The sequence below is a fragment of the Triturus cristatus genome, chromosome 3_2, assembly GCF_964204655.1.
Source record: "Triturus cristatus chromosome 3_2, aTriCri1.1, whole genome shotgun sequence".
Taxonomy (NCBI): Eukaryota; Metazoa; Chordata; class Amphibia; order Caudata; family Salamandridae; genus Triturus; species Triturus cristatus.
The window spans coordinates 500,079,538-500,093,402 of NC_140584.1; positions in this window are offsets into that span (position 1 = coordinate 500,079,538).

Sequence of the window (13,865 nt, forward strand, 5' to 3'; positions counted from 1 at the left end):
AGGTAAGTAAAGGTATTGAAATTCCTGTACAGATTACTTTTTATTCACTTTTTAGATTACTTTTTAAGTCACTATTTCTACTCAGTGTGATATGCCTAGATATCACACTGTGACATTTCCTAGAGAAAAGATAAGTAAAATCAGTTATTTGGGATTTAGTTTCTGGGTTTAGAACAAGGGTTCCCCAGGGTCGAGAATGCACTCTTGTTACACCCTTAGCGGCACTAGGGCAGCAGGGTGCAGATTGCTGAGGCCCAATGTCATCCAATGGGGGATAGGGGTCCTCCGGTTGGTGGCTGCTTATGAGCAGGTACAGGGTTGTGGGAGCAAAGCTCCTGGTGTTAGGCTCAGGGGGATCCTGTTTAGCACACAAAGTGCAACCGCAGCGGTGCAGGGGTGGCTAGGTGCAGGGTGCTATTTTGTTTCCACAAAGACTGCAGGCTCAGGTACGAAGATCTTCTGGAGATGACCACCGGTTGGAGAGGTAAGTTGTGATACCTGGGGATGCTGGGACACCGGCCACCCAAGGCCGTGGGGCTTCAGGTGCAGGAATGTCTTTAGGCATCGGGTTTCTCTTACCAGCTCCGATCGCGGTCGGGGGGATCCTCCAGATGGGTAAATAAATTGTACCCGAATCAATCGGGTTTGTCCCCTCGATGCAGGATGGGAGATGCTGGCCCCTTACAAATAGTTTGGGCATTTGCAGCCTTAGGGGCCACTGGGAGAGGGTTACAAATACGCTGCCCATCTTAAATGAGAGAAAGGGTTAAAAAATCCCAAAGTGGGTGTATTACAACAATGGCATGAACCAAACACCTAAAACCCAAATGCAAGTTCATTGACCTCACCATGATACCAGCTAAGAGACAAACAGCAGTGTCATGAAAAGTGGCACAGCCCCTTACTGTCTTCAGCTAGATGATAGAAATTAGAAACAAACACTTAATGGAAGCAAATATAGTAAACATTAGGTTGGCTAGTAAACAACCAGGTGAGATGGGTTTTCCTCCTTAAACAACTCACTGCAGAGGCTGAAATCTCACCCTGTAAGTCTTCTGATCATCACACCAAAGGCTCTGTCACATCACAGTGTGCTTTTGGACAGGGGATGAAAGAGTCAGGAGCTTGAACAGGGTTGACCGGTTATGAACTGATGGTAAGGACATTGTTGCACACACGCTTATCGGGATATTAAAGCACTGTCGTTTATTCAGTAAAGAGAGATCAATCTTAAATTAAAAGTTCAGCAAACCAGAGGAAACCTTAAGCTCAGACACAACTCATTCCCACAGAGAACAAAACAAGTTAATAACTTGGACCACAATACGCAGGAGAACCGATGGCATCACAAACAGATGAGAGATCGCATTGTCTCATAAAACAGTATGCCAAAGCCTGGTGGGTGACAACAATATACCACGCCCAGTCATTACTCGAATTATAAATGAGCAATGCAACAGCTGACAGAATTCGATGTAAGGCACAACAACCTACCGGAATAATGTCTTATCATTTTACCCAGATTTCATAGCCAATGTGCAGGCAGCCCGGAAGGAATTTCAAAATGTTAAAAAGGTGCTGCTTAAAGAACAGAAACCTTATGCTATGCTCTATCCAGCGAGGCTGCGCATTGGGGATGCAGCTAACGGCAAGATCTTCACAAATCCCAGGCAAGCGATGGAACACGCCAGGTCTCTACGATGTCAGCGGAACTCACCGGCCCACACGTCGGACATTGATGATTGAACAGTAAGAGGGGCTGGGCCCTGTGAATCGGCTTGCCCAGGTTCACTGACGCTATTGACTGGGCTGATTGTTTGAAGTATTTGATAAACATACCACAGTTTTTTTTTCTGATGTATATGCATAATGCAGCCTGGCCTGTGTGACTATCTTTGCTGAATAAGAGTTCTACTGTGTGTATGTCGAAGCGAAAGTGCTGTTATACTGTCCTCTGCCCCATTCCTACCATAAGGTGGTCACGGGTTCTCCACCAGACGTCCTACACCACGTCTTTTCTTTTGGCTCTTATGATTTGGCTATGGTAGTGGGGTGTGATTGAGCATCGGCGGCCCCCTCCCTACTAGATCTGGGAGAGGATTTCACCGCTATGTCCCCCAATGGGTATCCCCCACCCGAGACAACATTTTCTGTTGTTTTCGTTGTGGTTGGAGTTATATGAGGGTCAGGCCTTTAGCAAATTGGGGATGCTGAAGTGGGCGGTGGGAGGGAGGGAATGTTCTAATTTTTTACTGGCATCCTGGCTTTGTTTGGATGTATGCACATGTGCTTTGGTATAGTGAGCTGGACACCCTGCTCTGCTTACTGTTATAGATGAAGGGAGAAATGTACAAATGTATAACTTGGAATGTCCGAGGCTTGAATACACCTAAGAAGACCAGGCAAGTGTTGGCACAATTAGACAGACATAAGGTGCAAATTGCTTTATTGCAAGAGACTCATCTGCATAGACACACTGAAGGCACTGTGGCACGTAGATGGGCGGCTTACCGGCTGGCCTCATCGTATTCCACTTATGCGAGGGGAGTCCTTATTCTCATTAAGAGGGGTGTGCCGTTTACGCCTTTAAAGGATTGTGTGGATAAGGAAGGCCGCTGGGTTATGGTGCAGGGCAAACTGGGGATGGTACTGGTGACAATAGTGAACACATATGGACCTGTGGTGTTCGATACGACGCCTTTCTTGCAAATGTTTAATGTACTGCGCGCTTGGCCGGAGGCTGCACTCATTTGGGAGGGAGATCTCAATACACACCTTAATCCACGAGTGGATAAATCTAACCTGGCGGGGCACGCATGGTTAAAGTTGCACAGTATACGGGATGTCATGTTGGAGATGGGTTTGGTGGATGCCTGTCACCTGCGACATGAGGGTGTCTTTGAAGGTACGCACATAATCCCAGCATTTAACAGTTGGTCTCGGCTGGATTACTGGCTGCTTAATGAGGAAGCCAATGGGTGGGTGGAGAGGGTCCACACACTCCCGCGGATTTTATTTGAACATAACCCTGTTGTCCTTGAAATGTCTATACATGCCAACCCACACCAACCATTCACATGGTGCTTTAGAGCAGACGCACTGCTAGATCCGATTTATGCTGAAACTATTAAGACTGCTATCACACAGTACTGTGAACAGAACGTAGGCTCCGTCGAAAGCCAAGCTATCCTATGGGAAGCCTTTAAGGTGACGATTAGGGGAATATGTATAAGTACCTCGGCGGGAATCCTCAAAGATATTAGAGGACAATTGCATGAGATTGAGCAGCTGCTAGGGATTCTAGAGTCCCAATACAGCAACGCACCGTCCAATGAGCTACTGGCCCAAATACATGAGCACGTTGTGGAATATAACTCTTTGGCGGACACAGAAGCGAAATATTTGTCCAAGAGATATGTGGCCAGGGCTTATGGTGAGGGTGGCAGGCCGGGAAGGGTCCTGATTAATAGATTACTGGAAAGAGCAGACAACCCCCCGATCGAGCATATAATTAGTGACACAGGGGAGACCCATCATTCCCAACACGCAATAGTGGAGCAATTTCGTAATTTTTATGCCTCTATGTATACCACCCGGGGTGGGATGGATGACGATGCTATGAATGACTATTTGGGAGATACGGCGTGTGCATGGTTATCAGATGACCACAGGAAATACCTAAGTCTACCCATTGATGAAGACGATGTCAAGGAGGCCATTTTATCATTGCCAAATAATAAAGCTCCCGGGCCGATGGCCTGACGGCGGAGTTTTATAAGGCATATGCGGATCTACTCATACCACACTTACTGGAGGTGTATGCAGAAGCTCATGAGCTAGGTAAACTCCCTCCATCGATGCGGCAGGCCTTGATTATAATCTTGCTGAAGAAAGATAAACCTCCTACACGATGCAACTCGTATCGCCCATTATCATTGATAAATTTAGATGCGAAGATGCTGGCGAAGATTTTGGCCACCAAGCTGCAGCCTCTAATGCCCCTTCTCGTACTCCCGGACCAATCTGGGTTTATCCCAGGTCGCTCTACCTCCCTCAACCTGCGTACCATGTTTGCCATGTACCATGTGCTCAATCCTGATTTGTCGGCTGTTGCAGTTTTGTTAGACGCTGCAAAAGTGTTTGACTCCATAGAGTGGAAATACATGATGCACATCCTAAATAGAATGGGATTTCCTCCCGTTTTCATTCGCGGGATACAGGTCCTATACACTGAAGCGTCTGCGAGAGTTAGGGTAGGCGGGCTCACATTGGAACCGTTTAATGTAGAACGCGGTACCAGACAGGGCTGCCCCTTTTCCCCCCTTCTTTTCGCCATAGTCTTGGAGCCTCTGGCGTGTACAATTCGTCAATCCCACAGGGCTGCTGCCCTAAATTTTCATAATAGACCGGTTGGAATTTTCCTATACGCTGACGATATGGTCCTTTATGTTCGTGAGCCACAGCGCTATCTATTCCCGGTTATCCGTGAATATATCAAATTCGGCCTCTTCTCAGGTCTACAGATAAATTGGGAGAAATCTGTTATCATTCCCCTAAAATCAGTCACAGCCTCGCCCCAGGTCGCATACCCATTAATGTGGTCTGAAGAACCAGTCAAATACTTAGGGGTGTGGATACATCGGGAACCTGAGATAGTGATCAGGGAGAACTATGGTAGGGCATACACAGCGTTAGTGCAGCAAATTGACCGCTGGGCCTGTTTACCACTGTCTCTGGCAGATCGAATAGCACTGATAAAGATGGTCATTCTTCCCAAGTTTTTATATCTATTTTGTAATATTCCTATCCCACTGACAAAATACTTCTTCAAAACAGTTCAAACCCAGCTGCTGAAGTTGGTGTGGGGAAATAAGCAACCGAGAATCAGTTGGCACACGTTGACCTTGACATACGAAAAAGGGGGATTTAATGCTCCGGACTTTTATGTGTATTATCTATGTGGGCAAGCTCAATATGTGTACTTCTGGTTTCAATCTCATGACTTCATCCCGCATGTAGCTGTAGAGGACGGAGACGCGGATCCGGTACTCTGGAAAAGCATCATTACTCACACCAATAGACAGACGCCTAAGTCAGAGATAAACACAATAGATGTTACTATTGCAGCGTGGCAGGAGATTGGGAAGCGAACAAACAAACTTCCACTGTATGCTCCAGCATTGCCCATAGCGGGACATGCTGCTCTATCCGCAGCTCGAGAGCACGGCCCCATTACAGCACTCAGAGAGGCAGGAATTACATGCATGAGTGATTTGTACCCTGAAGGAAAGTATATTACGGGTGATGACCTAGACTAAATACAAAATCCAACACCACTATTTCAGTACACCTGTTATAGACTCCGACGTGCAGTAAAAGACCACTACACTAGTTTTCCTGAGGAACCTGAAGCGCTGCAGGCGCTGCAATTGGTAATAATAGCTCCAAATCGAAAGAAGTTGGTCATTAAGCGATATAGAGCAGTACAGGTGGAAACAGTTCATGGGGTGGACCAAAGTTTGGAGAAAAAGAATACTGTAATGGCCCCCCGATCACTGACACAGAATGGAAGCAGATCTGTGTGCTAACGGGGAGACTGAATTCAAATTGCAACTTGCGAATCATTCATTTGAAATTTCTTCATCAAGTGTATCATCCTCCCAACAAGCTACATAAGATGGGGCTTAGAGATTCGGATTGTTGTAAGAGATGTGGTCGGGATGGGGCTGATTTTCTTCATCTTGCATGGCAGTGTACGCCGGTATTCCAATATTGGGAAAAGGTTATTACTCTTATACACACCATGACTAGTCAGGTGGTTCAGTGCACGCCACTGGCATGCTTACTCAGGTATGTCCCCCAACTAAATGCTGTGGTGGGAAGGTTTGTAAGAGTGGCTCTGTTGGTGGCAAAAAGGCAGGTCCTATTCACATGGGACAACCGTCTGAGCCCGAAAGCTGATATGTGGCTTAAGGACATGGTGTACTGCCGTGAACAGCTAGAATTGTATGCGGAAGAACTGCAGGCAGCCTCACGACCCAAGGATATCTGGGCTCCCTTACGGGAATATCTCCTGGCTCAGAGCGAACTGAACTCAGAGTGAGCCTACACTGAACGGAACCTTCACAGACTCTTCAAACACTCGGTTGATACAACTATCCAGTAAGGTCAGAATGAGATGAGAGCATGTATGTTATACATTGATCACTAGAAGGTACCTGTTATTGGCTGTCTTTTTTTTTACTGTTTGATATGGTTATGTTGTTTTTCTTGTAGCTGGGTGTGCGTCATTGTACTGTGTATTTGGATTATGTATGTATGACATTGATTACACTCAATAAAAATACCACAAAAAAAACAGCCCCAGCTGAAGCGGGAGGTAGCCCTGTGTTTTTTGTCCCTATGCTGTAATCCCAGAACTCATCCCTCCCATGTATGTGTCAGCAGGCACCCCGTGCAAGTGGATATATGTGTGGTTACCCCGTGCCAATACTCAGGTAGTGACGGGCAAGCCCACAGTATGTCTAGGAGGTCTGCATCTACCAGGCTGCAAAGGGGGCAGACGGCATCTGCACGATAAAATTAGCAATTAATCTTATAAGGAGTAAAATATGCTCTATGGATAATGTAACACTGGATGAGTCAGAAACGGATGTTCCGTGGGACGCGTCTCCAGTACAGCAGGCCATTCCTTGTCAGTGCAGGAGTGAGTAATTTCTGCCTCCCAGCGGTAGCATGGGGGGGGTGAGTGTGCACAAGAGTGCTTAGTGAGTCGGTGAGCCAGCGGATTAAGTGTCCACTGTCCTCAAAACATGTAGGTATTGTAGTGTTAGGTGAACCGGTGATTCTTGTGTCAAATAGCCCTATATACTTCCTAGTGCACAAAGCAATGAGTTAAATAGAAGGAAATGGCCAGGGTGCAGGCACTCGTACTCCACTGAGAAATCAAATGGGATAAGAGCCTCATCACAATATATATCTCCCAGGGTATGGGAGCCCGCCTCATGCCAGGAGGCCAATTCTGCTGCTGCCCCGGGGCGTACTCAACAAGGCCATCGCATGGGCATATGGTGTGGTCGACCTCGTGAAGAAGAGGCTTCAGCGAAATCAACAGTGAGCAACTCATAGGAGAGTGGGTGTAGGAGGCATCCCTTCAGAGCAAAGGATAGAACAGATGGAAGAGATCAGGCAAGGGCCAAGCCGGGGAGGTCATAGCCGTATTGTCTGTCTGGTGACCCACCAGACATCTGGTCTCTCACTGGAGCTGGGACGCCAGGTAGTGCTGCTCCTAGTTCAGGACTACTAGGCTGCCCCTTTCACAGGGTGGTAAAGTTTCGAGATCGCTACCCTGCATCGGGAATTATGCCAGACGAAGTCCCTCATTATTGATTTAAGGGATCAAAAGAAGGGCCGTGCAATGTAGAGTGGAAGATTAGCAAAATAATCTAAAAGGCAAGGGAGTATGACCATTTTAAGGAGGGCCATGCACCCAGCCACTGATGGCAGTAGCCTTTTCCAAAAATTGACTTGCACAAGAGAGGTTGCCATCAAACAGATCTGTAGGTCAGTGATAAATTCAATGGCCTAAACATCAAAACATAGTTGGTGGCCAGGCTACACTGACTCCATTGAGATTGAAGGCAGGGTCTTGTGTTGTGTTTGTGAATGGGAAAAGACACGTTTTGCCACAGTTCACCATAAGGCCTTAGAGCTCGCCTTGATGTAAGTTATTAACAATATTCTACTGATTGTGCAAGCTTAATCACAACATAGTATGATAAAAAATGAATATGATAAATGTCCATATTAAATATATCACCAATCCAGTTCTTGTGTAACTTCCTGTGAAACTTCTTCACTCTTCTTTCATGTAATTTTTTTAATCATTTCATTAGTTTGACTTTAACAGAAACGTTTCGAGGAGATCCTCTTCATCAGGGCTTCTAGAGAAAAAATTATGTAGACTTCCAATATTAGCCGTATTTTGCCTATATTAAAATCCAAAATAGGTGATGTCTTTTTACTTTATATACCTTTCTCTTAGGGTTTATATTGTCCATTATTTGGGGTATCCAATGTCCATTTTCGATTTCATTTTAAAGATCCTTTTCAGTTCGAGCATTACCCTATAATTTCAATTCAATTTCAATTTCAACTCTGTGTCTTTCTTTTAACTCTGTGGACTTTCTTGCCCACATATCTGCAGGTCTGTTTCCAGCTAGGAAGGTTTTGAAAGGTTGTTATTAGGCTTCCCCAATAAGTAGCTCATCCTTAGGAATGTGTGAATTCCATTCCAACTTTAAACAGAACTATTCTAAAAAAGTTGAACCTTTGAATAGTTTGCTCAAAATAAATGTTGAGTTTTCTTGGGATGAAAAATGTGAGGTGAGTTTGAATGAGTTCAGAAGAGAAATAGAGAAACATCCTTCATTGAAGTCCTTTGATGAAACCTTTCTAAGAATAGTTACAACCGATGCTAGTCAAATGGGCTTGGGGCAGTGCTTAGTCAGGATTCCACAAATGGTACCAACGCCCTAGCCTTCGCCTCATGTAAACTCAGAGCGGCAGGCTAAATACTCGGTTATTGAACAACATTTATTGGCTTGTGTGTGGGCCAGTAACAAAATCAAGAGTTTCTTGCGAGCCAGGAAATTCCTGCCGCAAACTGGCCATAAGCCATTGGGGCGCATCCTGAAGGGTGGAGGTTCAGATAACATTTCTAAGACAATTGTCATACACACAAGCAAGTTGCAAGATTTTCAGTTCAAAGTTGTCAACATTTCTGGATGATGAAATGTGTCAGCTGACTAGCTTTCACGTGTCCCATGAATGAATGGGAAGATGTTGAGGATTTGATAGTTGCATGGCTGGCTGACAGCAATGAGGCCATGGGGAAGTTCCAAAACGGGAATGGAAGGACTATTCCAAAAGTGATGAGGTGCTAAAGTGAGTGGGAGAATGTATTGTGAATAGATAGTCGTTGTGGAAGAGTGCTTAGTGTATGCTTGCAAACTTTCTGGAAGATAAAGGGTGAGTTCCTAATTGAGAATTAAATTGTGTTTGCAAGGTGACATTTTGGTGCATTCCAGCGCCTTTAGCGCCCAATTGATTACTTTCTTTCATGATGGACATGTGGGCATGACAGGCACAAAAAAGAAGCTGCATTTGGTTTATATGTGATCATCTGTGGTAAGGACATGGAGGTTTTTGTGAATCAATATAGTATGTGCAGGTGTGCGAACAATAAGGTTTAATTATGTAAGTGTCAAATGATATCTGTGGAGTTTCCAGAAGGCCCATGGATTAAATTTGGCATAGACTTTATTGGACCTATTTATGCCTTGTCATGAAACATGTCTTATAGTGTTGCTAAAGAGGATTATTACAGTACATGTCTAGAAGTCAAATTTGTATCCCAGCCATACACCCAAGAGGTTTTGAACTTCCTCAATCACGTATTCTGTAATTAAGGTTTTCCATCAGTTAATGAGTGACAATGGAGTGCAATTAGCCTCCCATGTCAGTTGTTTCATCTAATTTACTTGTAATGAGCATATTAAGTCCTTGCTGTATCAACCACAAAGCAATAATCAAGTTGAAAGGGTCAACCAGCTCATTAAGGAAACCATCCAAATGGCACTTAGTCCCATGTCCATATTGAAGCAGCCCTTAGAACCAGGTTATTGTCATATCGGACAACACCACACAGTACCTCAGGACAAACTCAACTTGAGTTACCTCGTGGAAGTTGGGCAATCACCAGATTGCAGACATTTTTGTCCGTGGTATGGACAAGATGGGAGAGAAGTCCTCAAGCCTGGAACAGTGTACAATTGTACAAGGTTGTTGCTGGAAAAGAACACAAGGTGCAGCCCAATTTTGAAGGCAGGAATGTAGTAAAGGATTTGCCCATCTGAGCAGGCTAGATTAGTGTAAAGTATGCTAGAAAAGATCAAATGATAGCACGTTTGGTGAGCCTATAAAAGTGGTCAAGAAGATGGGTACTGCCCTCCTCTTGGAAAGTGGTCAGTGGTGGGATAGTTCAGGAGTTGTGCTTATCAAACCTATATGCACTGAAGGTCAGGTTATTAATTCTGTTGACACATCTTTTACCAGTTTCTTTGACTCTGCTGAATTCCTTAGTACTGCCAAAACCAATGTAATGGGTCTGTAATGTAATGGGTCTGTTGACTGTATTCTAGATGCAGGTTGTCCCCCAATGGCTGTAGTAGAATTGTCACAACACATTCAGAGGGCAAAGGACAGCAGAAAAGAATGCTCCACCTTCCTCAAGGTTTAAAGATCAAGGTTTAAAAATGATGTGATGTATTAAATTGTTGATAAGAAGGAGAAGATGTAGTATCTGTTATAAGCACATTTCAGTGTTATTATCAGGGCCACTGGGATTATGAGATTGTCCGGCAGCGGCGTTTTCACATAATTATGGATTGCCACATAATCCATCATCTGCTGCTTGTTTTTAGCTCAAACATTTCAAAATTTACTAAAAACGTAGCAGCATGTGTAGCTGCACAGTGAAAGACCCTTTGCAAAAGTTAAGTAGTCTGCGTTTTGCTACTTATTAATGTATGTGTATATTAAACTGATTCTTATGAGGTACAAACAATGCTAAGACAGTGGGAACAAGTGTTAAAATGACAAAATAATGAATTAATAATATTACAAAATGTACCTCCGCATAATTTACGCCGCATAATTTAGTTTTTCTTGCTGCATAATTTACCCAACCCTGCCACATAGTTTGCCCCCCTACCCCATGAGTCCAGTGGTCCATGTTATTATATAGCTATTCACTGTCATATCAGGAATATGCCTCTTATTTCCGCTGCCAATCACCACGCATGTTGTTACAACGCGGTTGTTACAACGACCGCGTTATAACAACGCATGCCATTACCTAGCAAGTCGTACAACGACTTGCGGAGGGGGGTGCTGGATGTTGGAATAGTATAATTTATTATTCCAACTCCAGTCTGTGCGGATAGTAGGGAAGGTGTTGGATTTGATATCGTTGTTACGACTTGCGGGGTAATGGTATGTGTTGTTACAACGCGGTCGTTGTAACGAATGCGTTGTAACAACATGCGGGATGACGGTTTCGTGGTAAGGGTTGTTTACCTCATCTTAGATATAGTTTTCCTTGCCTTCCTTCTTTTCTTTGTCCTACCTCCTTTGTTGCTGTTAGGAACATTCAATAATGGTTGACCCTGTCAGTTAATTGCATAGCTTAACAAAGACTGAACATACTTACCTTTTTCCTACCTCTTCACTACACCATTGAAATAATTAATTTAGCATATGATCACTAATGGGAGGTGGAAGTTGGCATCTATGGGTCGAGCACTCACTTGCCTTAATGGCATACAATATTTCTGAAATAATTAACCTTGTTCTTAGGCAATATTTACATCCAAATATCTATTCCTAAACTTATCAAATATAGTTTATTGAAAAGTGACAATTTAGATTATCAATTCTTATTTTAGATAATAATGTAGCAAAAAGTTATTGAGTTTGTGCCACAGCCCGAAAATACAAGGAGCTGTAGTTATACGTAATAAGTCATTAGAATATTAGAGTTTTGACCGACCTTAAGGTGTTTCATTGTTTTGGCTAATTGTTTAAGATAAAAGGGAACTAGCATAGAAAAGAAAGAAAAGTTATTCTTTTCATATGGCCTGTTGAATTTGAATTTTATTCTCTTGTTTATAAGTAGCTCAGTCCTCTGTTTGATATATGGTGCTTATAATTACATTGATCTGAAGTACTAACATGATATCCCAAAATGCACAAGTTTTACTATTCTAAAAAGAGAAAGGTTGCTGGTCATATGAAGAGGATAGATATGAACTCACCCTGCAGTGGGCTGTCAAATAAGGAAAGCTGTTCAGAGAGACTCACTTGCATTTTGATTTCAGTGGTACATGTAGAGCATTCTTGTTCCATTTAGAACAGAGGATCCTTGAGCATAATGCAGATATTCTCTGCATTCCGGTACTCCACATGCAGCAAAGAGCAACAGTTAGCAGTCCACACATGCTGTGCATTTGCACAGTTATCTACATACTCAATAAGTCAACATTTATTAAGCGCGGCACATCACTCGTGGGGGGTCTCGAAGTGCTGGAGAAGTTGGTTGCTGCGTGGTTGCTCATTGAAACAACGAGGTCTTGAGTTCTTTCCTGAACTGCTAGAGTTACGGTGTGGTCCTGAGGTGCAGGGGAAGGTTGTTTCTTGTCTTGGCTGCCAGGTGCGAGAAGGAGCATCCTCCACTGTTGGTTCAGTGGATCCGAGGGGTGTCAGTGAGGAATGCAGATTGAAGGTGTCTGGTAGGTTGGTGGAAGGTCAGTCGTTTGTTGATGTATGCTGGTCCTTCTTTGGGCAGGGCCTTCTAAGAGTGGGTCAGTATCTTGATCTGGCATCTCTTCTGGATCGAGTGAGAGTGAAGTTACTTGAAGTGGGGTGTTTAGGGTCCTTCTGGGAAGGTTGAGGATGAGTATTGCTGCTGAGTTTTGTATTGTCTGGAGACTTTTCAGGAGGTGTGAGATGGTTCCTACGTAGAGTGTGTTTCCGTAATCCAGTCTGCTGGTGACAAGGGCCTGTGTGACAGTCCTTCTGGTGTTGACTGGGAGCTACCTGAAGATCTTGTGGAGCATGCGAAGGGTGTGAAAGCAGGCTGATGAGACTGTGTTAACTTCTTTCTTCATAGATAGTTTGTTGTCCAGGACCATGTAGAGTTTACAAACCTGGTCCGCTGGCCACCATGCATCATTCCATGGTGAGGTGCTATTCCCAAAGATAAGGACTTTCGTCTTATCAGTGTTTAGTTTAAGTTTAGACAGTTGTTCTTCATCCAGTCAGCGACGTTTGCCGTGCATCTCGGGATGTTGACTCTGATGATTCTCTATTGAGTTAAACAGCCCTGACAGTGTTCTAAATTACTCACCTCCTGGAATCAAGATTGATGGCAATCTATGTTAACCTACGTAATCTGGGTATGGTAAGCTTTAGTGGATTACAACAGCCAGTAACAGTAACAGTGTGTCTTCATAAAAAACGCGTCTTTCGTCAGTCTGCCAACTGTAGGGCTCCAAGTGCCTCTCGCTTTCAACCTATGACACACAGGAAAATTAACAATACAATAGATTTTTCTGAAAAGATAGTTGTAAAAGAATGTCATAGAGTGTCCACGTGTAGGGCAAAAATAATATGAAGGGCAGGTTGAAGTGGCCATGGCAACAAACGAGCCTTTAATTGCATATCTAATTTTCTTGAAATGTGCCTCAATGCTCAGTAGTACTCTCCTTCTGAAGCTGTATTTCCTGCATAAAGTCCCAAAGATAAAGGTTTCTAATAAAACCAGATAATGCCGAAATAAAACAAATAATCCCTAGCAGTGGCCATTTCGCAGAGGGCCCCTGCCCCCTCATGTTTTTTCAAACGTGAAGAGTGTCTGTCAGGTTGAGCAAAGGTCAGCCTGACAGACACACTTCATGTTCAAGCACCCAGGATTTGTGCTTGAGCTAAATGCTCAGGCGCCTGGTTTCCTGAGGTGAACTGTGCCAGGCTAAAGATGTTACAGCCCTGTGGGAGTGACCTCATTAGCCCAACAAAGTGCCTCGAGGTACTCACCCTCATGACAAAGGGAAGCGTCACTGATATCCTTGGACCTGGGATCTTCAGTTTTTAGACCTAAAGTGCCCAGGGCTGAGTATCTATGAGGAAGGATCATCACAGAGTGAGTTGGGGTCAGCAGTCTCACTGACCCCATCCCACTCTGTGAAGAGGTAGGGACTGCTGTCTCCTCTCAATGGCTGAAGAACAGCCAATCAGAGGAGACAGCA